This window comes from Neofelis nebulosa, chromosome 9 (assembly GCF_028018385.1).
Source record: "Neofelis nebulosa isolate mNeoNeb1 chromosome 9, mNeoNeb1.pri, whole genome shotgun sequence".
Taxonomy (NCBI): Eukaryota; Metazoa; Chordata; class Mammalia; order Carnivora; family Felidae; genus Neofelis; species Neofelis nebulosa.
The window spans coordinates 131,944,029-131,968,913 of record NC_080790.1 but is presented as its reverse complement, the minus strand read 5'-3'; the positions used below and the strand labels follow the sequence as shown (position 1 = coordinate 131,968,913).

Here is a 24,885-nt window from a genome sequence, read left to right as displayed (position 1 = left end):
TGCAGAGCCTTGCTGGCTTGGTGGGTCCTCTGTAAATGACACACAGTCAACCGGCAGGGAATGTCAAGGCAGGTGTGCCTGGGTTCAGATCCCAGCTCTGCGAGTAGCTGGCCGGGCAAAACGCTCACTTTTCGTGAGCCTGTGAGATTTTCTCAAGTCACTCAGTAGGAACGCCTACTTCGTGGGACCTTCGTAAGGATAAAAGGAGAAAGTTTCCAGGCAGGGAGAAGCTGGGTAGCTCTGCAGTAGGGTCTCTGAAGCTTTTTTTTTTTTTTCTAAGATTTATTTATTTCTAAGAGAGAGCGCGCAAGCAGGAAGGGGCAGGGGGCAGAGGGTGGGAGGAAGAAGCCCCAAAGCAGGCTCTGCCCTGACAGCACAGAGCCGGATGGCAAGCTTGAACTCACGAGCCGTGAGATCATGACCCCTGCGGAAGTCGGATGCCCAGCCAACTGAGCCACCCGGGAACCCTGGGAGTCTGAACCTTTGAGTCAGACAGCCTGTGTTATATTCCAGCTCCTCCACTTCCTGGCCATGTGACCTTGGCCAAATTACTCAACCACTCTGACGCCTCAGTTTCTCCACCTGTGAAGCGGGCGTGGTAATAACACTGCCTCCCAGAGCTGTGATGAGGAGCAGACAAGTCAACAGAACACTTACGAGTCCGTCTGGCATTTTGTAGCTGTTTGCTGTTTCATTATAACAAACGCCAGGGGCCTGGCACAAAGTAGTTGTTCAATAAATATCTTCCCTTGTCCTCCTCTCCGTAAACTCCCTAACTTGAAAGCCTGTTTTCATTCACTGCGTTTCTTCAACACCCTGCACGAGGCCTAACTCACCGCAGGTGTTCAAGAAATGGAGCATTCATTACTGTCAAGAGGCCTGCTCATTGATGACGTCCTATATATATATTTTTTCCCTTTTTGCCTTGCAATACTTTTTAAATATTGAGAATAAGGAAAAGATTCTTCTTTCAATGTTCAAGCGTACCAAAAATGGTTCACTGAAAACTGAGTAAAATATTTTAGGGAAAGGGATGTATAAGGCACAATGCAGCATATTTTCAAACAAGCCATGATTCTACAGGGGAACCATAAGAGGTATTTCAAATCTTTCTGGAAGTTGATTCCCACTAACTAAAAAATAAGACAAATACAAGATGGATGTTTTAGGGGCTAGTAAGATTTTTCCAGAGGAGTTCCTCGAGGAAACATTAACTGGGAATCAGGGCAATTACCTACCTTATGTAAGTAATGGCTAAGGAACTCCAGAGCTCCGGCGACCGGCTGATAGGACTTCTCCTCCGGGAATAACCACACTCCGTGGGAGAGAAGCTACGTCCGCGCTCCTCCGCCTCCAAAGTTTCGCCCCCCGGCACATCTGGCACATCAGCCAGAGCACAGAGGTTGGAAACACACAAGGGGAAGTTCTCACCGGACCCCGGGCCTTACACCTGGAGAATCTTAACAATAAATCACTGGTCTTGCGCATGCTCTAATTAACCTAGGATACACGAAATTCAGTAATTTCAGAACGCAGTGAGCCTGGTTAAGTGTTTTAGGGAATAGTTCCATGCCTTCGAAATGCCAACTAAGGGGAAAGCGGGTCTCCCAAAGATTAGGACGCAAATGTAATTCTGTTTTCCTTCTGTTAGATAATGTTCAACCATTAAAGTAATTATAAGGCTTCAGGGAAGCCTGGCCTTCCCCCCTCCCCCGCCAACCCCCAAGTCTATTTCCTCTGCTCTTCTGATCAGAACATGCATTGTTTATTACCCCCTCGTTTACCAGCCCCCAAATATCATTACAACGTCTGTGCCATGATATATGTATGGTTGTTACCCTTTTAATGGATAAAAAAAGATTTAAGTACTTCATTCTGTTGCATTTTGACAGCTGTTAGCCATCATTTTTCCATTCACCTGCATTTAGCAATCCCATAAAGGAAGGCAATCTCAGAAGGAACACGTGCCGGGCACTGCAAGGTGATAATTCTGTATCGCTCCGGCCTATAAATACCTGCCAAGCTTTTGCTGAGTCAGCAGTCTGTGACAGAGTGGTGGCCATGCCCTTTTATCTGTGTGAGTGTCTCACAGCAATTGGACCACCAGCCCCTGCAGTGAAAATCCATAGTATCGATCAGGCCATTTCTCCACTGTAATTCTTTTGTAGGAAATCCCTGATGACAAATTTTATCTCCACCACTTTTTGATCGCTGGTTTGATGTAAAGGATCTCCAAGGGCAGAGTTAAGCGCCGGGCCGTTCCACGTTATCAAGCAGCCGTTTTATTTACTGAAACTACAATTGTGGTCACACACACGCACAAAGAGAGAGAGAGAGAGAGAGAGAAACACAGAGTCCCAGCAGGAAAAAAAAAAAAAAAGATGGAACCAAATAATATTTCAAAGGGAACAGAAGGCACGAGGTGCTGGGGGAGGGGGGTATCAGGAACGCGATCAAACACGGGTGGTCAAAGCTGTTCCCTTTTGCAACCACGTAAATAGTGGAAATGGTGTTTTGGTAATGATGTTGAGGTGATAAAAGGCTGTGTATGGAAACTGAGTTGGTCTGTTTTTCTCCCTGAGCCGCCGGTAGTCTTCTCTCCTCACCAGACCTGTTAAACTTCTGCACTGTCTGTCCTCAACGTGTTAGGAGAATCTCTTTATCTGATGGTGTTCATCAGAGATTAGGATCAGGTACGAATCTGAGACCCAGGTGAGCTTCTGTAAAGTACCCAAACCCCCAAAGAAAGAAGGGAACGGTTCCCTAAGAACCTATATCCTCACAGTATTGCTGGTCTTGCTATTTCTGGGCACAAGTGCAACATGGGAAGGAAAGAAAATGTCCCTCCATAGAGTCTGAATACTGACCCATGCCCAGATGTGAATTTAAGACGAGTCCCATGAACCCCCAGGTGCCTGGGCTGCGTAGGGAAGGCTCTCCTGGACTGTTTAGGCGAGCGTATATATTCACTCCTACTATGGCCAGGTTTCTCCGCCTCCGGAGTGTGAACATTGGGGACCAGAAAATTCTTTGTCGTGGGGGGCTGTGCTGCACATTGCAGGATGTTCAGTGGCATCTCTGGCTTCTACCCATCATGCGTGCTTCAGTTGTGGCAACCACACATGTCCCCAGACGTTGCCAGGGGTGGGGGGTCACCTTGGCTGAGAAGCAGTGGTCTACAGGGCACTTGTGGGGGTGAGAGATTAGGGCTGAAGAGAGAACGAGAGAGGTATCCAAGGAGCGGTAAATGCACAGAGGTGAAATACATAATCACTAGTACCATAAGCCAAACGGTAACTAAGCTAATTTGTCCATTTGGATTGTTACAGACTAGATCCTCTTAGCCCAAATTCTGCCCGCAGAAGAGGTTAACTTGGCCAACAACCTTCATCACTGAACTTCAGCTCTAGGTGCCCACCCACCCCCATGACCTTAAACTTGGCTCTCACGGTGAGGTTACTCCCTGGTCTTGGAGGCATCTGTGCCCTAATTTAGCCTCTTGGTGATATTTCCAGTACAGCAGTTCTCTACTAGGTGAGAATCTGTCTCCCAGGTGACATTTAGAAATATGGGCACATGTTTTTGGTTGTCACACTGGGGTGGGTGGGGAGTGGGAGGGACTGGGATCTAGGAGGTGAGGGTCAGAGATGCTGCTGAACATCCTTCATTGTTCAGGGCAGCCCCCGATGCCAAAAAAATATCCAACCCCAAGGCCAATGGTGCCAAGGTTGAGACACCTGTTCTAGCTAATCTCTGCTCTCCTGCTCAGGCTTGCATGTTTCCCCTTGCTGGAAGCCAGAGAGAGAATAGAATCTTCAGTCCGTGTGCAGAGCAGTCCTGTTAGGGGTACCTACCTCTCTCTTCCATCAAACAGAGACATAAGTAGAGATCCTTGGCAAGGTCTCGCAACCTGATGTAAGGAAAACATCACCATCCTTCATGTCCTGGTCCTAAAAAAATGGCTGTTGTTTCCACAGGGATGTTGTCAGACCTGGTTCTCTATCTGAAAACACTCCAGCGACGGCGAGAGAAAGACAAAGGCTCACCGAGTGCTGGGGGTTCATCTCACTTCACTCACACACATAAGCACCTGCCCAGGGGACTCGCCCAGCGGTGCTGAGCCAGCGTTAGATGATTTTATTTACTCCTTGCACCTGTTCCAACCACACCTAGGCAGCGAAGGCCCCCAAGCTTGAAGAAAGTTCATTCAACAGCTAAAAACTGCACTTCAGTGACCACCCTTCCACGCAGCTTGTCAGAGATTACCTCTGCCTGGAATTTTAGCTCTATAGCCTAGAGTCATGCCTGGTCTGAACCGCTGACCACAGAAGTCAAGTGGGATGACAGACCAGTAAAGCTGGTGTGGGGGGCAGGGAGGGCTGGCCAGATAAAACACAGGATACCCAGCTACATTTGAATTTCAGACAAACGAAGCATTGTTAATATTTCAGGAGAAATCTTTAAGTAGTAAGTCTTTTAGTGTAAATATGTCTCAAATATCGCGTGGGATATACTTACACTAAAAAATTATTCAGTTATCTGATACTCAAATGTAACCGGTGTTCTGTATTTTTATTTTCAAAATCTGACAGCCATGGTCTGGGGTGAACTGGGGAGAATTCATTTCATCTAAAGAAATCTGCTGGTTGGCAGATCTGGCCAAATGTGACCACCAAGCAGGTTGCCAGATCTTCTGATTTTTGTAGGATTTTTTTTTTTTTTTAATGTGCAACCTGGTGATTTTACAATTCTGGCAACTAATTTCTTGTTTTAATCTAACAACGCCCCATGGAAGGAAGCAAGCAGACCTGTGGGCTACCTTCAGCCTGGGGGCACAGGCTTACACCTTGGCTGTAGAAGGACTTGCATTTCTTGACTCTTTATCACAAGCTAAGCACTGGCTGTGAGAAGGGGCCCACTCGCAACTCACTAAGTCCTCCCAGCAATGGAAGGCATGAAGGGTCATCATCATCACCATGGAGAACATCAGGAGAGCAAGGTCCAGAGAGCGGAAGTATTCTGGCCAAGCTGGTGACGTAAGTGGCACAGTTGGGGGTTGAAATCAGGCAGCCTTCGCCAGCACCCTTGCGAATACCCACCACCCTGCACCCCTTCTCAGGAGAAAACACCTAACAGATAGCTTCCCGGAGAGCACAATAATAGGAATAAAGTTGGTTCCAGGTACCTCCTTCCAAACGCCAATTATGCCACCTCAGCCAGGACTGGAGCAGTAACAGACCATGTGCCGAGCCATATTGGAGCCAAAGACTAAAGGAAAAATCTGTCGTACTGACCCTGCCTTTATTTAAAATGTTGCCATTTTGTTCATCATGGATTTGGACTTCGGGCATTCATTTAGATTTCGTTTCTAAATATTGCACCGAAATACTATTTTTTTCTCAATAACTAAGACTTTGGGGTGCCCCCAAAGCAAGTGTCCGTCCCACTGACCTCAGCTGCCCCTTTTACAGAACAGTATTTGTAGGTTTCTTGAAAACTTTTCAGAGTTTTGAAGTTTCACATGTTTCACACTCAAAGGCGTCCATTACCTCTTTGTTTAAAACAGCGAAAGTCTAGCAATGACTGAAATGTTCGACAGAGGGGAGTTGGTGAAAGAAATTGCAATATACAAAATGACAAAAAAAAATAGTACACACCATGAAAGGGATACTCACAAAGAGGTTTTGGAGTGGGTCGGGGAAGGTCATCAAAAAGTCGTGACCAGGGCGCCTGGGTGGCTCAGTCGGTTGAGCGTCCGACTTCGGCTCAGGTCACGATCTCGCGGTCCGCGGGTTCGAGCCCCGCGTCGGGCTCTGGGCTGATGGCTCGGAGCCTGGAGCCTGCTTCCGATTCTGTGTTTCCCTCTCTCTCTGCCCCTCCCCCGTTCATGCTGTGTCTCTCTCTGTCTGAAAAATAAATAAACGTTAAAAAAAAAAAAAAAAAAAAAGTCGTGACCACCGGGTGACCCGTGCGCTGGTCCCAGGGAACTCGGGGGCTCCTCGGCCCCTCCCCTGTCCTTGGAATACGGGTTCTGCTTGCCGTCCCTGCTCCCAGGGTCTGCTCCAAGGACGTAACCGTGAGATCGTGATGTGATATTGAGAACACAGGCACGGTATACGTGACCGAGCCCAGTCAGGGCCTCTTTATAAACTTTTTAGATTTGGCTGGCAGGTGCAACGATCCATTTGTCTTGCTACCATTTGTCTCGCCTAACACACGCCTCATGTGTAAAAGTTCCCTCTGCTGGTTAAAACTGCCACCTATCAGCCTGGAGTTGCCTGCCTCTTTTTTCGGTCTCTCCAGGGCCTCGGAATACAAAGGCCAGTCTCAGACGATACCTGGCAAGCTCCCGGGAGGGTCACCAACCAACAAATGACAAATAATCGTGTAGAGTGAAAAACAACAAGGAAATAAAATTATACTTTGCAGCATGATTTCAACCAGGCTTTAAAAAATAGAAGGAAACACAGAAAACCTTGGCGGGGAGGGAAAAACAGCAAAAAAGTAACCCCGGTTTTCCCTGAGGGAGACTGCAGGTGATTATTGTTTCTGTCTTCTTAAAGGTAGTGTAGTACCCTGGGAAACTCAAATGGGAGTTTTGCAATCAGACAACTATGTTTGAATTCCACCTCCAATATACTTTGGGCAATGGCCTCAAATTTTTTCTGCCTGAAACCAGCTACCTCGACAATTTGTCATGAGTCTTTAGGATTGCGTGTGTGTGTGTGTGTGTGTGTGTGTGAGAGAGAGAGAGAGAGAGAGAGAGAGAGAGAGAGAGAGAGAGAGATGTAAATAAATGCACATGCATGCGCACACACACACACACACACACACACATAAAATGACTTGCACGGCGCTGAATGCAAGAGACTCAATAAATGGTAGTTTGTCAAACATACTTTTCCAGTAGTTGCCAAATTTTGATAAGAAACAAATATACATATTATAATCAGAAGAAAATAAATATGAAAATATTTGGAAAGCCTCTGGTAAAAGAAAATGCCCTTGGTCGTGTTAGGTTGGCTCGTGTTAGGTATCGTTTAGCCTTTTCACAGGATACACATTCTGGAGAGAATGGGCCACATTTGAGGAGCTTCCAGGGACCATGAACAGAAGAAAATGAGGCTGAAAGCAAGCAAGAACCCAGCAAGCCTGCAGCCCAGCTCTTCTTTACAAGAAACGTTACCTCATTCTGTTTCACAGCAAGTAGGTGCTTTGCTCCCACCCCCACCCTCACCCCCACCCCACACATACACACATCAATCTAGGTGATGCTTTCTGCTGAACTACCAGCATAATCCAAAATAGAATTCACCTTCTCACCTCACGCCAGCTGCTCTTTCAACATATAGGTCCCTGAACCACAGGAGGAAAGAAGAAAGACGGAGCATTTAGAAATTTAAAATGAGGAATGTAGGGGTGCCTGGGTGGCTCAGTGGGTTGAGCGTCCCACTTCGGCTCAGGTCATGATCTCACAGTTCGTGAGTTCGAGGCCCGCGTCAGGCTCTGTGCCGACAGCTCGGAGCCTGGAGCCTGCTTTGCATTCTGTGTGTGTCTCTCTCTCTGCTCCTTCCCTGCTCACACACTGCCTCTCTCTCTCTCAAAAATAAATAAAGACTTTTAAAAATTAAAAAAAAATTTTTTTAATGAGGATGGAAATGAGAACTCACCAGAAAATGACATTTTCCCATTATTAGGAGAGTTCCACTACCCCCACACCCAATGGTGACCAAGAGGTCAGTAGACCAGGAATCACAAATGACAGGCTGAGACCCAAATCCAGCTCACTGCCTATTCTTCTTGTAAACAAAGCTTTATTGGAACACAACCACGACCACTCACTTACTTACTGCCTAGAGCTGCTTTCTCTCTATGCTGGCAGAGCTGAGTCATGGCAACAGAGACAGAGCAACCTTCAAAGCCAAAAAATATTTACTATCTGGCCCTTTATAGAAAATGTTTGCTGAGCCCTACACTAAACCAATGAATAAATTAACAAAGCATACTGTAAATGTTTTCTTATTTGGTGGCTTAGCAATAAACTGAACGCATCAAGAAATCCATCCCTCCTGAAAAGATTGGAGCGGTCAAGAAAACGCGAAGGACCAGAGGGGTGGACTCAATGACAATGGAGAGTGAGGTTTCACGAGGGAAAATGAGAATCCGGGTGTTAAGCATCCTAATCTCAACATATAGGACCCAGCTGACCCTAAGGAGAAAACTCTCCTAGAGAGTTAAACTTTTTATTTTTAAAGGATTCCTAGGCTCTCATTCACTTGGACACATCTTTCATGCAGTGATTCACAGCGAATGAAATTGGGGAAAACCGGTATTCAGATACATTTTTACAATGTTTCAGACCAACGCTATAGGTCATTGTCTATTCATCCTTCTTCTTTATATCGATCACAAATTCATTTCTGCACTCAGAATGTTCTTACTTTGCTTGGAAGCATTCATAATATTTGTGCACTATCAGTGTTGCTCTTATATTGAGATATTTGACTTTCTGCACTACATTTCAAACACTGCATCCGAATGAACTACTTTAGTTTTCTCAATGGTCAGCTAAAATCAAGTCACTTTCCCCTTTTTTCTGGACCCTGAACTTGCCTTCGAAGTCAAAGGTGTCGCCTTCTCACTGTGAAAGCTGAATTCCTTCGAAGTGGAATTTAGACTTATTTCTTGGTGTTAAGAAGAAGAAATCTTATTAGGGCAAACTCATTTATTCTGAGGCAGGGGTAAGTATTTTGACATGCTGAGTGAGGTGTGTTTAATTCCTGGCAATTTATTCCCATCTCATGGCTTTTCTCCATTCAAAGTTTAGTCTTTTTATAAATAAAAAGATTTAACTTGGCATATCTTGAGATACGCATGGAGATGGGCAGATCTTGCCCCCAGCTAGGTTTATAGTAGAGGATCTGAAGGGCAAAGGTGTCGAGGTCCAGAAAAGAAAGAAAGTTTTTTTAAAAATTACTAAAGAACATATGGTTAGGTAATGCAAGTTTTCCCCACCCAAGAAGAGGTGGAGGAGACAGAGCCAGGGCAAACAGATTTAGATGCTTGTGAAACCGTAGGTCTCTAGAAAGGAGCCTCAAATCCTAGGCCCACATACAGATCCCAGAATAGCCCCCAAATGGAGGGAAATGATAGAAACCCTAGAGAACTTTGAGGGATCCAAAAGGAGAGGGGGCCGGGCTTTGATCCCTGGGTGAAATCCGAAGGGGTTAAGGTTTGTGGAGAGAGTTCAGTTGGTGTGAAAGCAGTGGAAAAATGACTAGGCAAATCCCCAATCAGATGGGCCTGGGAAGGCTCTCATTCTGCTTCTTCATGCCGGTGTGCCCAGGATGGTTTGCTTTTCCTCCGTAGGGCCAGGAATGATTCAGATATAGCCAACAGAGCAGGATGAACCAGCTGTCTGGGTCAGGACAAGCAAAGTGGGAGTAATATGTATGGACCACACAACACCAAACACTCCATCAGTGGACCAGAAAGTCAACGCGCTGACCCCACCCCAACCATCCACTGACTCTCTAGTCCTACTTAAGTGCCTTTAGAATGCACATTTCCGGGGAGCCTGGGTGGCTCAGTCGGTTAAGCGTCCGACTTCAGCTCAGGTCACGATCTCGCGGTCCATGAGTTCGAGCCCCGCGTCAGGCTCTGGGCTGATGGCTGGGAGCCTGGAGCCTGTTTCCGATTCTGTGTCTCCCTCTCTCTCTGACCCTCCCCCGTTCATGCTCTGTCTCTCTCTGTCTCAAAAATAAATAAAGGTTAAAAAAAAAATTAAAAAAAAAAAAAAAAAGAATGTACATTTCCAGGATTTATGGGGTCACATTCATATGTCAAAGTCCTAATGCCCAGCCCCTCAGAATGTGACTATATTGGAAATCGGGTTCTTTAAAGTAGTGATTAAGTTAAAATGGGGCTTAAGTGATTAAGTTGGGTGGGCCCTAATCCAAAACCATCGCTTTCTTTATTAAAAAAAAGAAAAAAAATTTTGGACACACAGAGAGACACTGGGGACACATGAATAGAGAAAAGACCATGTCGGACCACAGGGAGAAGGCGGCCGTCTGCACACCAAGCGGGGAGAGGCCTCAGAAGAAACCGAACCTGGAGGCCTCTTGATCTTGGACTTCCAGCCTCCATAACTGTGAGAAAATTAAGAAACAAAAGTTTCTTTCCTGCTCATGAAAAACCAAGTACACGTCCAGGCAACCCCCTGAGGCAGAAGACCCCCATGTGGTAACCTGGCATTCAAGGTACTTCAGTTTTGTGGCATTTATGTAACAACCTATCCCTCCACGGTTGAAGGAAGAGAAAGAAAGAACACGGACAACTGCACAGAAACTCCTAAATGCTTCTTCCCAGAAGTGACCGGTTCCTGCTCCCATTTCATTGGCCAAAAACAGTCCTCTGGTCACACCTACCTTCAAGGAGGTGGGGAGGTGCTGTCCTCCTGTTCACTCAGAAGGAGAGAAGCGGAGTAGTGGTAAGAAGTAACATCTGCCATAAATGCGTTGGCCTAGATTGCCTGGAATCAACCAAAAATTAAGTAACTAATTGCCCGCCTCATGATGGAACAGGGGCTCGGAAGAGGAAATCAATTCAGTCCAGAAAAAATAAAGCAACGGTTACGTTCACACCTGAATTTGCTACCTGTGAATTCAGGATTGCTAATAAGAGATGAAAGCGAAGACCTTTAGAATTGCGGAATTACAAAATTTTGATTTTGAACCACTATTGCCTTGGTAGTTCTATATAACAAAAAGCCACAAAGCCCAGTGGCTTAAAGCAATACCCATTTGTGTCCACTCACAAGTCTGTAGGTGGGCTTAGTGTATCCTCTGGATGGGCCAGGCCCACCTAATGACACCTGAGCTCACTTATTCCTCTTGGGAAGCTAGCAGATTGCTTGGGGGCTGGCGGGTCTAGGACAGCCTCTGGAGAAATGGCTCCGCTCTCCTCTGTGTGGATTTTCATCCTCTGGCAGGTCAGTCCAGGCTTGTCTCACGGTTGGGTTCTGAGAAGTTGGAAAAAGAGACTAGAGAGAGAGAGGGAGAGGGGACCAGCTGACTTGGAAACCGCATCCCATCAGTTGTGCCACATTCTCAAACCCACATCTGTAATTGGTTCCCAGGTCAAATTCATGTTGATGCTGCTGGTCTGAGGGGACTTTGAGAAGTCCTACGATAGCCTCCCTTGTGACCTAGGACAACTGAAGCCAGGAAAGAATTACCTAGCTTACAAATCACGTCTGGGCTGGGGCACGAATCGAGTCTCCCTCTCCAGCCTGGGCTTTCTTGCCCTGACACCTTGCTCAACTCTGTGAGTAACCACCCTGCCTTTGTCCGCCTCTGCCTCGAATACTGTCATCATTTTTATTATCATCATTAGTAATGATTAAGTGGACTGAGGCATGACAAGGTGTTTAATGTTCTGTCCGAGGCATGTTAAAAGCTCTGGGCCCGTCTGAGAGGCAAAGTCTCGGTCATAGCCAGACAGGCAGGACTTGGGCTGAGAAACCCCCATAATGCAACTCTGAAATTAAGCAGTCCCTGTCAACTAAACCATTAATCTACGCAAGAGGTCAAATGTGTCCCCATGAATCACACGTAAGCTCAGTGTTCCCAGGTGAGAACTCAGCCAGTCCATCCACATAGTCCCCAATCTAGACAGATGGTTTTTATTATGCCTCTTGTTGGCCACCACAAGGGACAATCTCTCTAAAAGTGACATGACATTCATTTCTCCACGTACCCATGCTACATAGCAGATTCTCCTAATTATTCCCTCTGTGTGTACGCCTTATCCTCAGACCATGCTACCTTTATGGAAACCCCTCACTGAGCACATTCGTGTTGTGGCCTTAGCTTTTCTTGAATGATGCTACCAGGTATAATCCCACGAAAATCACCACCCTGTTTGTTACTTTAATTCGTCGATCGCCCCCATTCCCTTACGTGAGATGCCTTCCCAAATTAAGGTTTATGAAATGCTGTGCATCTCCTGTGGACTGACAATACTCTGGGTTTTCTTAGAATGAGCCTTTTTTTCTTTGGCTGCCAGGAAGCTCAGGGCCAAATATAAAACACCATTGTAGCTGAGCTTGGCAACATGCTTCCTACATATGCTTCTTTAATATGTTCTTGATTTAATATTTGCTATTTTCCCTGATCCTGAATTTCTGTGTTTACAGCCTTTTATGATTTCATTTTATTCACTACTTTGTGTGTGCAATATGTGGTAATATACAACATATTCCTTTTAGGACAAGGCAGGTTATAAGTAGCAAATTTCCCCTATTCCCAATAAATCAAGCATTGGTTAGATACCACCTAGCAAACTTAAAATCACAATTAAATTTCTTGGTATGTGTAGAAGCACAGAGGAAGGAGTGCGGGAGGAAATAAGACAGCTCTGTTTGGGGGAAGGAAAAAAAATCTCAAGAAATAAAGTTTTATTGCAGCGGACGCAGAAAATTTAGAAAAGCAAGAAATCGGAATGGGAAGTAACTTGGTGTGGCTTTGAAGCCCCACTCTGCGACAGAGAACTCACTGGTAACGCTCCAGAAATTCCAGCCCGTCCTGGCAGGCTTTGCCCCAGCCAGGGCTCAGCGCTTTCTACGTTCCCCAACGCTGCCCCTTTCTGCAATTCAGTGCCAGATCCACCCAAAAAAACAAAATGTTCTGGTTAAAAAGCACTGTGCAGTGTTATATTACCCAGGTGCAAGATTTATGAAGTGCTTATGAGGTTAATCGGGAACAGACTCAGAGGAAAAAGGAAAGAAGTCAAAAAACAAACACCTTTATTCTCCCTTTAACAAAATCTAAAGAAGAATGAGAGGTTTTTTGTTTTGTTTTGTTTTGTTTTGTTTTTGTCAAAATAATACCTTAGATGATTTTGCACGGACAAAGGGAGTATTTTAAGCACTGGATGCTCTTATGCTGGTTCCCTTTTACGTGCAAACAGTGACCACACATCCAGAAGGTCAAATAGCCCATGATTGGGGAATCATCTAAAAATACTTATGAGCTTCTTGGACCATTCAGTATGCAGACCTTTCGGACATTTTTCTTCCTGACCCTCACTCTGCTGCTATTTCCCGGAAGATGGGTGGATGCTGATAGTCATAAAGTGATGTCGCCAGCATGGGGCGTCTCTCAAGGCTCTGGAAAGAACACAAGTGCAAGCTGGAGGCTAGAGGAGGAGCAGGGAGGCCAGGCCATCCTTTCAGTGGGAAGAGTGAGTACAAACACACCCAGGGCTGGTCAGCCAGCTTCTTCCTTGTCATGTTCCAATCCCTTTCGGCTCTTCCCGGCTCAGGGGACGCAGAATCACCGAACGAGAAGCGATCGGCTTTCCCTTTCTGATTGAAAAGTCATTTTTGAAGCATTTCATTAAGAAATGGTAGAGGAAACCTCAACTCTCATGAAACAGGACAGCAAGGGCTTGAGACCTTCTCATCATGAGAAACGCTGCGGCCAGAGTCACTCAGATGTAAACTTAAAGGTCAGTTCTTCACCAAGGAGGCTTTGTAACAGTTTGGAAAACGTGACCGTGACGCTGCCCGAAGCCAGCTCGGGATCCTCGCTGCTTGGTCAGCAACTTCTGCAGCTCTCGGCTTCAGGTAAGAGAGTGGCATTTCTTGGGACAAACGCCTCTCTTCGTCCTCACGGTTTAGACTCTTTCCACACTTCATACCAGAAAAGGGTTAACTCTATCTTCCCCTCCACCGGAGCCCCAGGTTCATCGAAGCCCAACAGGCCCAGGTTGGCTAATTCCTAGAGGCGCCTTCCAAGCACAACCCCTCCCAGGAGCTTTCTCAAAAGCCCTCTTCATGTCTCCCCACGGGCTGCCAGGAGCCATTTCTCCCCTGTCTGGGTTGTTAAGCCCCAACCTGCCTGTAACACTCGCTTGATGTGCCGGTATGTTATCTGCGTGTGCGGGTACAGAGGAGAGGAAGCGGGTGCAGGCAAGCAAGGGCGAAGGTGGATGCCAGTCTTGCCTCCGAATATTTACAACACGTAATGATAGTTATTGACTCAATATTGAACATTTATGCTGACACCTAAGGGCTGAGGACACCGGTACAGAAGCCAAGAAGTCTGCTCTTGGAGGCTTATAAAACTATCAGAGGGGGGTAGGCATTAAATCAAGTACTCGATATGTTATTTGCAAGTGTAAGAAGTGTTTTTCAGGAAGAACAAAACCCTGGAGAATGTGTCACAGAAGCTGATCTAGTCTTCCGATGGAGGTCAAAGAAGACCGCCTTCAGGAAGTACTAGATGAACAGGTGTTGGGTGGTCAAGGGAGAGAAAGGAATGTTTTCGAGAGCAAAGTAGCATGCACAAAGGCCCTGAGGCAGGCAGCATGGAGACGGATTTTTTTTTTAAGACTTCAAAGACCAGCAGCACTGAAGCAAATAGAAATCAGTAGAGGCTACATCGAGGTTCCAGATTCATGCAACACATTTCTCAAAAGCAATTGGGAGTCACAGAAAGTTTTGATAACTGATGTGGTATGATTACTGATAAGAAAATCAACTGCAGGATTTTATTTGTTTTTTTTAATGTTTATTTATTTTTGAGAGAGAGAGAGACAAAGTGGAAGCAGGGAAGGGGCTAAGAGAGAGGGAGACACAGAATCCAAAGCAGGTTCCAGGCTGTGAGCTGTCAGCACAGAGCCCAACATGGGACTCGAACTCACGAACTGTGAGATCATGACCTGAGCCGAAGTCTGATGCTTAACAGACTGAGCCATTCAGGTGCCCCTCAACTGCAGGATTTTAAATGGCATTGAACCCAATCTATAGAGATACTCACTTCCTATTCTTCACCTTGCTTTATGTGCCTGGGAGTTCTCTCCCCTTCTTGCTATTAGAGTATATATTCATTAGTTTATCACTTGTATTTGTCTTACTAGAATCTGAGCCCCAAAAAGTGGGCCCCGTGTCTTGTTCCCTGCTTTAACACCAGTGCCCAAAGTCCTGGCCCCCAGTGGGCATTCAGTGACAATGGGTTGCAAACAAATTAGTAGAGAATAGGTCAAATGGAGAATAGGTTGAATTCAGGACATCCATTCAGGAGGTGATATGTACTGAGTCAAACAGGATTTGATTTTTTAAAAAAGATGATTCATATGACAAACTTCAGTCTTACTTTACCCTGTGCCAAGTACAGGGCTGGGACCTAGAGATGAAGCGAATTTTTTAAAAAATAAGATTCCTGGGATGCCTGGGTACCTCAGTCAGTTGAGCATCTGACTCTTGATTTCGGCTCAGGTCATGATGTCACAGTTCGTGGGACTGAGCCCCGCATCAGGCTCTGTACCGAGCATGGAGCCTGCTTAAGATTCTTTCTCTCACTCTGCCCCTTTCCCCCACTCACACACACTGTGTGTGTGTGTGTGTGTGTGTGTGTGTGTGTGTGTGTGTGTATAATTTTTAAAAATAAAAATAGGGGCACCTGGGGAGCTCAGTCAGTTAAGCATCAGACTTCTGGTTTTGGCTCAGGTCATGATCTCACAGTTCGCAGGTTCAAGCCCTGCATTGGGCTCTGCACAGACAGCGTAGAGCCTGCTGGGAGTTCTCTCTCTCCCTCTCTCAATGCCCCACCCCACTTGTGCATGTGCTCACTCTCTCTCTGTCTCTCTCAAAATAAATAAATTTTAAAAAATAATAAAGATAAAAATAACAAGTAAGATTCCCATTACAACAGAGTTTGCAACCTAGGAATTTATTACCTGATGTAATAGGACAAATGACAGCTTCCATTAACTGAATACCAGACACAGGGCATGCTGTCACACACATTCACCCCTTTAACACGATGCATGTATCAGTTTTATCTCGATTTTACAGGAGGAGAAACGAAAGCACGGAGGGGAGGGCCCCTGCATGATGGCGAAGGGACTTGCCGTTAGGATCATATGGTTCCAGAAGCCATGCCGTCACCCCTGACCTCTTCCTGCCTCCCCGATGCCATCACTAGAGTATCTAGCATTAACCAGGCACCTGTTGGCCCAGCACTTCATATGGATTGTCTCATTTAATTTTCCCCAAAACTTCAATCCCAAAGTATAACTATTACTATATCAGTAAGGATTCTTTTTTTTTTTTTTTTTTTTTTTTGGTCAGATTTAAGGGACTGAACTTCAATTTAAACTGGATTACTGAAAAGAAAACTTAAGGAAATGCTTTAAGAATGACTTTCAAAGAGAAATTACTGGTTTAAAATACTGGAAAGTCCCCACATACCACAGGCTTCAGGCAGGGATGGACGGAGAATCTCAAACAGGGTGAAGACTCCGTCCGCCTCTCGGTCACCCTTCGGCAATACTGGCTGCCCTCTTGGCCACGCTCCGTCCACTTGGTGCTCCCAGCAGGTCTTGGGTTACAGAAGGCCCATCCACTTCAGGTTCAGTGGGAAGATGGGTCTCCTTTCTTTTCAACATCGGGATGAAAGTACCAGGATTGTATCCCGCTGTCCCAGCTCGGTTCGCGTACACACGCCTCTAAACCGGTCACTGAGACGAAGGAAGACAGAACCCTAGATTGGTCAGGCCTGGATGCAGGTGATAACAACACATCACAGTGACCAGGGGGGGAAGCTGATGACCTCATCCCCCCCCAGGCCCCGAGAGCCCTGGAACAGGGATGGCATCTGTCCCAGCCAAACCACAGAGAGAACAGGGAAGAGTCGTTCCAGGAAAAAACGGACTTTGTCACCAGCTGAAGGGGACAGGATATATGGGGCAGGTGAAAGCAACAGAGGCCTCTCGCACATACTGTCCCATTTCACGAATGAGGAATACAGAACTCCTAAAGGAGTCAGTTTGCTTGAGGCCACATAGGTGACAAGCAGCTATGGAAATCCAAGTGGCCGAAGCCCAGATATAGGTCACTTCACCCTCTACATACCTGCCTACCCAGGTATCTCTGTGTCTAGCAGATTTGTTAAGAGAGAAAGTAACCTCTATGATTGCTTAAAAGATCAGAAAATCACCAAATATTAGAGCAAGCAGTAATCTTTTAAGTCACCTGGTTTAGAGTTTCAAAGACGAATGAGGCCCAGAGATGTTAAGTAACTCACTTAAGGACGTACTGCAACCTAGACTTGAATATAGGTTATTTTTTCAACCCTTTATTCAGCAAATCCTTACTGTATGCCTATGTTTTCCCATCACTAGGCTATGTGCTAAGGACACAGACTTAAGTAAAGCATCTTTGCTGTTAGAAAGTTTACAGTCTTGCGGGTCAACGGAACCTTTTCTCAAAGCTCTTTATCTGTGACATCGAAGTCTCCCTTGAACTACAGTGGTTCTATTCCTACTAGCAATGGTAAATAATAATAATCATTGCTTCATTTGTCACGAATTTACTATGTTTCAAACACTGTCCTGAGTATATGGCATAAGTTAAGCAATTTGATGCCGTCAGGATGCCTTTAAAGACCAAAAAGTGAAACACAGCATTGCCAGGCACGGAGTTTAGGCACTTTGTAAATTGGGAAACTGGTCTGGCTGACATAACAAAGACAAAAATAATAATAACATAAAGAAAAAAAAAAAGGTGTTTTTTGTTGTTTTTTTTTTCCATGAAACAGCCCAAGCACCAGCATGAGGCCGGATACGGTCGCTCCATGGTAGGAACACAGTCTCCTGTATTTTGTCGATTGTCTTTCTCGACACACAACTTCTCACCGGCTAAGGTGGCTGATCCAATCCCCACCACTTCCTTCCACATCTCAACCAGCAGGAAGGGGAAGAAAACCAGAGGAAATGCCCCCACTCTTTAAAGGTTTGATTACCACTTCTGCTCACTTTCTCTGGGCCAGTGCCCAGTGCAAAGGAGGCTGGGAAATGTAGTCTTTAGCTAGACTGCCATGTTCCCAGATGAAATCAAGGATCCCATTACTAGCGGGGCAAGGGAACAACTGACATTGGGGACAACTAGGTCCCTCTGGCTCAGACAGAATGACAGACAGCAGACATCATGGTCATAAGACTAGATACTCATGGAGGGTAAGAACAAAGCTTTATTTATCCCCACAGCCTCAGGGTCTTATACTATGGGTGCCTCTCACATAATAGGTGCCCCGCATAAAGTGAGAAAACAAAACAAATGAAGAATTTACACATTTGTTTAAGAAATAAGCCCACACAATGTCTTTCCCCTTACAAGACAGCAGAGCAGTCATTACCCAATAGTCATTAGTATAATGCAGTCATTCCTTGACAAAACTACTCCTAGGACCTGATTGCCTATGTCAAGGACTCCTAGGTGGGGAGGTGGATACCCTACAAGAGTGTTAGAAAATGTCCAGATTAGATACATGTAGACACACAATGATAGAGAAATCCCTAAATCACCCTTAGCTGTTTACAAAGAGTATGATCTTGGGAAATAGTCTGAGTTTGTTTTTTCTGAAAACTCGTTTGGTCAATTATAGAAATGGTGAAATTCATAAATTAGCACCTACGATAAAGTAAGCGGCCATTTTGGAGAGGCCCACGTGGCAAGAAACTAAGGCAGCCTCCAGCCAACAAAGAAGAGAGACCTCAGTGTCACAACCCTAAAGGAACTGAATTCGGCCAAGGATCATACGAGCGAGCTTGGAAATGAGTCCTGCCCAGCCAAGCCTTCAGGTAAGACTTCAGCCCTGACACCCGTATTACAACCTCATGACAAACCAACGAAGCTGCACCCAGGTTCCTGACTCACAGAAACTCCGCGATAACCACGTGTTGTTTTAAGCTGCTCAATGCAGCGGTAATCTGTTATACAGTAGTAGATAACACAAGAGGCTCTAAAGCTTGCCTAAAATAAAAGGAAAAAACACTAGCCCGCAAGGCAAGAGGCCCGCTAGACAGCAAATCCTTACACGAGCAGGGGTGAACCCTCAGCATTTAGCACAATGCAGGGAAGGATGGGGAAAACATCTGGGGGCAAAGAGACAGCATGGAAAAAGGCTCCAAGATAAAAGAAGGACATTGAGTCTGCTTTCAAAAGTCCTTCTCAAATTTTTATTGTGTACATGATCACCGGAGATAATCTTTAAGATGCTGATTCTGATTCAATAGGTCTGGGGTGGGGCCTGAGAGTGTGCATTTTTCCAGCTTAAGTACTACCCAGGCCCAACCCTGCTTAGTTTCCGAGATCAGACAAGACCAGGCACATTCAGGGTGGTACGGCCGTAGACCAGATTTTGCGTTTCTGACAAGCTCCCAGGGTATGCCCGTGCAGCTGGTCCAAGGACCACACTTTGAGTAGCAGGGGCTCAAACCATAGGGATATTTATTGCTTCTTTAACAAAAGAACTGCCAAGTGGGTGGTCCAGAGATAATCAAAGCTGCTAGGACTTTTGGCCCAGGGTCTGACATTTGGGAGGACTTGACATAGGTCAACATATGTATATTCCACAATATAATACAGTGTCACGCGATATAAAATGATCTACGTAACTTATATTTTCTTCACATTTGTTTTTGCATTTCCTTATATTTTCTCACATATGGATATACGTTAACATAACAACTTGTAATTATTCTATATGTATGGTGTACAGGTTTTAACAACTGGCACTGCATGGTCACTGATCAGTCCAAAGGGATGAAAGGTGGGAACGGCAGGTACTAACATTTACGTATACATGTGCGTACACGGGCCCAGTTGCACGAATTCACACATCAGTGTATAACGCAGGAGTGCCTGTGTGTGAGAGAGAGAGAGAGAACAAGAGTCCAAGAAGACAAGCGTGTTTCAACTCTAATTTCTTAGGAGCAAAGGAGTTGGGACACTCACACACACATTGCATGTACAAGTTTTCCATCTCTGGCCAAGGCACCAGAGCCCCAGCCCACCGTGACTCCTCCTTATTCACCAGAGAAAGAGTGAAAACCAATGTTGCAAGCCAGATCAGTCCCCAAAATGAGATTGGTTTGGCCTCAGCTCTGTTTTCAATTTGCGCCAAATTTAAGAGTCACTGCCTTTTTTATTTTGGTTTCGTTTATTCATTTTTGAGAAAGAGTGAGACAGGGCAGAGAGAGAGACACACACAGCATCCGAAGCGGGCTCCGGGCTCTGAGCCATCGACAGAGAGATGACGCGGGGCTCGAACCCACGAGCCGTGAGATCATGATCCGAGCCCGAGTTGGGCGCTCAACTGCCAAGCCACCCAGGCGCCCCTCATTGTCATTATTTTCATAAAGAAATTTAACATGAAAATCCAGGCTTCGAGTGTCTCAAAACAAAACAAAACAAAAACCAAAAAAAACAAAAACAAGAAAAGAAACCAGGATCTCGGAGAAGGTTGAACCCACATCCCACACGGCAGCCGCTGGCTTGAGCTGCAGGCCTGTCCCATTCAGAGGCTACGGGACACCAGTTGGCCTGCCTTGACCCCTGGAAGCTTTGGAGCCTGAAACTCCTGCTTTAAAGCTCCTGTCCGTTTGGGGCTATGGCTCTTTCACAGTCTCTGTAGGGGACAGAAAAGTTCGAGCTCCCTTAGCGGGGCTTTGAGTGGTGACTGCCCAGTGCCTCTCCCGTAAGAAGGACCACCTTCTTTCCACCCTTCCACGCCTGTCTTGGGGGACAGCGGCAGACACCGTGCGCGTACCCCAGATCCCAATACCCTGTGCTTTGTACCGGATGAGGCCCTGCTGTTCTTGGTCACCCCTGACACCGTCTGGTACTCCGCTGACCTTCCCGGCCCCCGCGCCACACAACTGTCTTTAAGAAGCCTCCGTGCGTGCACACAGAACCATTGAATGGAGGCACTGCCCTTTCTCCTCCCTTCTCTCCTCTTAATGTTGACAGAGGTTGACCGAGGAACTAACCCCCAGGGGCCGGGCTGTCCCGCTCTGTCTCAATATCTTTACAATACCAGGCCTGGGTGTCAAAACACACACATTCGCCTTTTCATCGTAATCCACCGTAACCCACGTTGAAATGGCTCTTAACTGCTACCTGCAAACACACAGACGCTTGAGATAAAGCAGCGCTAGTTAAAATGCTTATAAATTACATGCGAGGTTAAGCCAGAGCCCACGGGTAAAGTGACAGATACAGATACAAGTTAGGCATCTGGGGGATGCTTCCAGGTCCTAGTGCATCAGTTCTAAAGAGTTTCCCAAACTTACCGGGTAGTAAGGGTCAGCCAGAGTGCTCGTTAAAAATATATATTCCCAGGGGCGCCTGGGTGGCGCAGTCGGTTAAGCGTCCGACTTCAGCCAGGTCACGATCTCGCGGTCCGTGAGTTCGAGCCCCGCGTCAGGCTCTGGGCTGATGGCTCGGAGCCTGGAGCCTGTTTCCGATTCTGTGTCTCCCTCTCTCTCTGCCCCTGCCCCGTTCATGCTTTGTCTCTCTCTGTCCCAAAAATAAATAAAAAACGTTGAAAAAAATATATATATATATATTCCCAAAGGCCCTCCTTTGGAGACTGTCATAAATAGAGAATGGAGCCTGGGCGCTTCTGCTTTTAAAAACTTGCCCCAGGTGATTCTGATCATCAGGTAAGCCTGGGAAATATGCACACGAGGCAATGACCCCATTGCTGGCTGAGCCTCAGAATCACCTGGGATACTTTTTCAGACGTTCAGATAATCGGCACGTTTGGAGGCCATCCAATGATGGCTGAGCCTCTCAGACTTGAATGGACAGGAATCATCCGGGGGTCTTGTAAAAATGCAGATTCTGAGTCAGCAGGTCTGGGGTGGGGTCTGAGATTCTCCCAGGTGATGCTACTGTTGACAGCCAGGACCAGCTACACAACTGGTAAAGCCAAGTACAAAATGAAAATGCAGGGCCCCTTGTACACAAAGGAGGGGGGGGGGAAATGTTTCCTTTCTTCCTTTCTTCCCTAGTCCGTCTTTCCATTTGTCAGGGAGGTTTCTGATTTGCTTCTTGGCACTCCCTTGAGCATGGGGATCAGAGCCAAGGGCAGCAGCTGTCCCTGGGCAGCATGGGGAGTAGGCTGGGAGAACCCAGGGAGCCAGGCAGGCAGCGGAAGGGAGGATGTAGTGTGAGCTAAGGCCCCAAGTCCCTGGCACATATGATGTCCCGTCGGACTTACAAAACAAAAATTTTAAGATAAAATTAATGATCTCAAGGTGGCAACCAAGAACATTCAACCCCAAACATAGGTTCCGCACCCCCCCCCCACCCCCCGCTCCTGAGTGCAGGATCCTGTGGCTCTGAGCTGGTCATGTGCCCATGAAGTGACCCCCAAACCGTTAGCATCCATAAAGACAGAGTGTCCCCTTCTTTGGTTACTGACACAGCAAGGGACACTTTGAGAAGTCAAAAATACCGTTTTTGGTAAAGAAGTCTTTAATAGGTACATAAAGACATCAAAAGGCTGGACTGGTTTTCTTACCAAGAAAAGCACGAATTCCACCAAGACTAAAGGAGTCGGTAGAGATAATGGCTTAATGTACTGAACCCAGAGCCAGATGGGCTGGGTTCACACCCTCTTCCTACCGCTTATTAGCAGTGTGACCTTGGCAAAATTACTTAATTTCCCTGTCCCTCAACTTCCTCGTTAGTGAAGATGCGTGATAAAGCTATCAACATACCTACCGTGTAAAGTCCTTGTTAGAATGAATAAGCCAAATCCCATAAGAGGCTGAAAACAAGGACTGACTCTGAGCCTTACTACAATATAGATGGCAAAGCAAAGTTGGCAAACTATGGGCCCATGGCCCACCACCTATTCTGTAAGTAAAGTTGTATTGGAACATCACTATGCCCATGTGTGTCCATTTTCATGCTACAGTGAGAGGGTCGAATAGAAGCAGGGCTGGGACGTATATTCTCTGGCCCTTTACATGCAAAGTCTGCTGGCCCCAGTGGAAGAGTGCAGCAACACGGCTTTCAAGATCCGGTCTCCAGGAGTCAAGGTTTCACAGAGTGGATTCAGCCTTCATTGTGTTTAAACTGCACCTAAGTCCTTTTAAAACTATGAAGAGCAAACACACACCCTCTCAAATGTGTTGTAGATCATCCCGTGATACCACTGAGGCCACCGTCATTCTGATTCCAACAGCCAGATCAACTCACTTTTGTGCAGATCTCAGAATAAATCTCCTGACTCTGGGAACATATTTGAAGTACTTGTAAAGCATCACTGCTTGAGAAGCCTGTAACTCTGCCCTGGTCTTTTTCCGAAGTTCTAGGCCACGCATATCTACTCCTGTAAATTCATACATGCGAACGTACGGGGACAGCACACGCAAGACATCAGCAGTGAAAGGCCAGCCTCAGCGTGGACATAAAGGGACAGACAAGAAGTCATTCCGGAGGAATATTGTTACCCAGCTGTTGTAGCTAATGTGAACATCAGACCACCATCAATTTGATTAAATAAATATTATTACAATTCTCATTTTACACGTGAGGGAACTAAAGGTCAAAGAGGTTATGTAACTTGCCCAAGGTCACAGAACTGGTGAGTGGTGAAGCCAGGGTCTGAATAGGCAGTCTGGCTCCAGGCAAAACCCTCTAACCCCAGGGCTGGCAGATGTTTCCGGTAAGGGACCATCAGATAGTTAATATTTTCCGCTTTGCAGCCCAAATGGTCTCTATCACAACTGCTCAACTCTGCTGTGGTAGCAGAAAGCAGTCATAGACAACTTGTAAATAAATAGACGTGGCTGTATTCCAATAAAACTTTATTGACAAAAACAGGTGGCAGGCTGGATTTGGCCCCTGGGTGCGGTTTGCCTACTCCTAAACATGACGTTTACTGCTTCTAATACATGTATCTGGTGCCTCTAAAATATGCCTGACCACCCAATAGAAATGGAACAAATAATCATTAATATTATTTGGACTGCCATTATGAAAATAAGCACAACTTTCTGGCTGTGCGTTACACAGCCAACTCAAGCTGTCTTTTTTTTCCCCTCCCAGAGCTACATTCATTTCTGAGCTGAAAGGCTTCTTTATGTAATTTCATCTTGCCGCCATCCAAGAGAGGGACGCTGCGTCAGAATCCTCTCCGGTGGGATTCAGTCAATCACATCTACAATACGGCTTGACCTCGGCTTTCAACGAGGGCAGCCCGGACACATGCTACTGCTCCTGGGTCACGGCACAGCGAGCTGCTGCTATGCCAAGGCAGTAATCAGCTCACGGGTTTCTGCCCGACTCCTGGGGGCCGGGGATGCCAAAATGTGCCCCAAACTACCTGTCAGTAATTAGGAGCCCAGGAAACAGGGATCGGGCTTGCCGGATAGGGAGACGTTTTAAGCATCAGAAAGGCGAGCAAACGTCACACGATGGTGGTCCTGGCGTGGGGGTGGCAGAGAGCGACTCCCAGCCATCAAACGGCAGAGCTTGATTCCCTCCATTATGAAGATGCGACGCACCCTTTGATAAAGAGGACCGTATGTAACAGAAGCCGACAGAACTGGAGAAAAACTCATTTTTAGATTCAAAAGCAGTGATCGGTCTCGACAGGCTTCGTTCTACTCGTCTCTACCCCCTGCACTCTCCGGAAGCCAACGCCAGCCAGGAGTGTGTATTCTCCTTCCCCCAAAGTTCAAAGGGTGAGTTGTGAACACAGGCAATAAAAAGCCCTGAATGTCCGTGGCTTGTAGGGGTCGTAATTCTTCCCCACAAAGTTACCTTTCCTGTTTCCATGAATTACTCTTACATTCTTGTAAGAGATATGGTTTGAGGTATTTATGGTGCATTCAATTCTGCTATCATTGATTTATTGAACGAAACCAGCTCGGGGATATGATGGAAAGGCCCTGATTCCAAAAACTCTTACGTCTCGGCACGAAGAGCATTTTCTGCCCTGTTGGCCTCCCGCAGATGACCAGCCGAGATAAACAGAGGGCACTCCACTCTCTGTTGCAACGTGCGTGGTGATGTGAAGG

General features: G+C 46.3%; 1 long non-coding RNA gene across 1 annotated transcript; it reads right to left on the bottom strand.

The window, feature by feature from the left end:
- Window positions 1–9,995: 9,995 nt before the first annotated feature.
- LOC131485951 (uncharacterized) lies at window positions 9,996–16,885 on the bottom strand. Its single transcript, XR_009249100.1, has 2 exons — window positions 16,259–16,885; window positions 9,996–11,023 (listed from the first exon to the last, which is right to left on the bottom strand). It is a non-coding gene; the product is annotated as an uncharacterized LOC131485951 (long non-coding RNA).
- Between the last annotated feature and the right edge of the window lie 8,000 nt (window positions 16,886–24,885).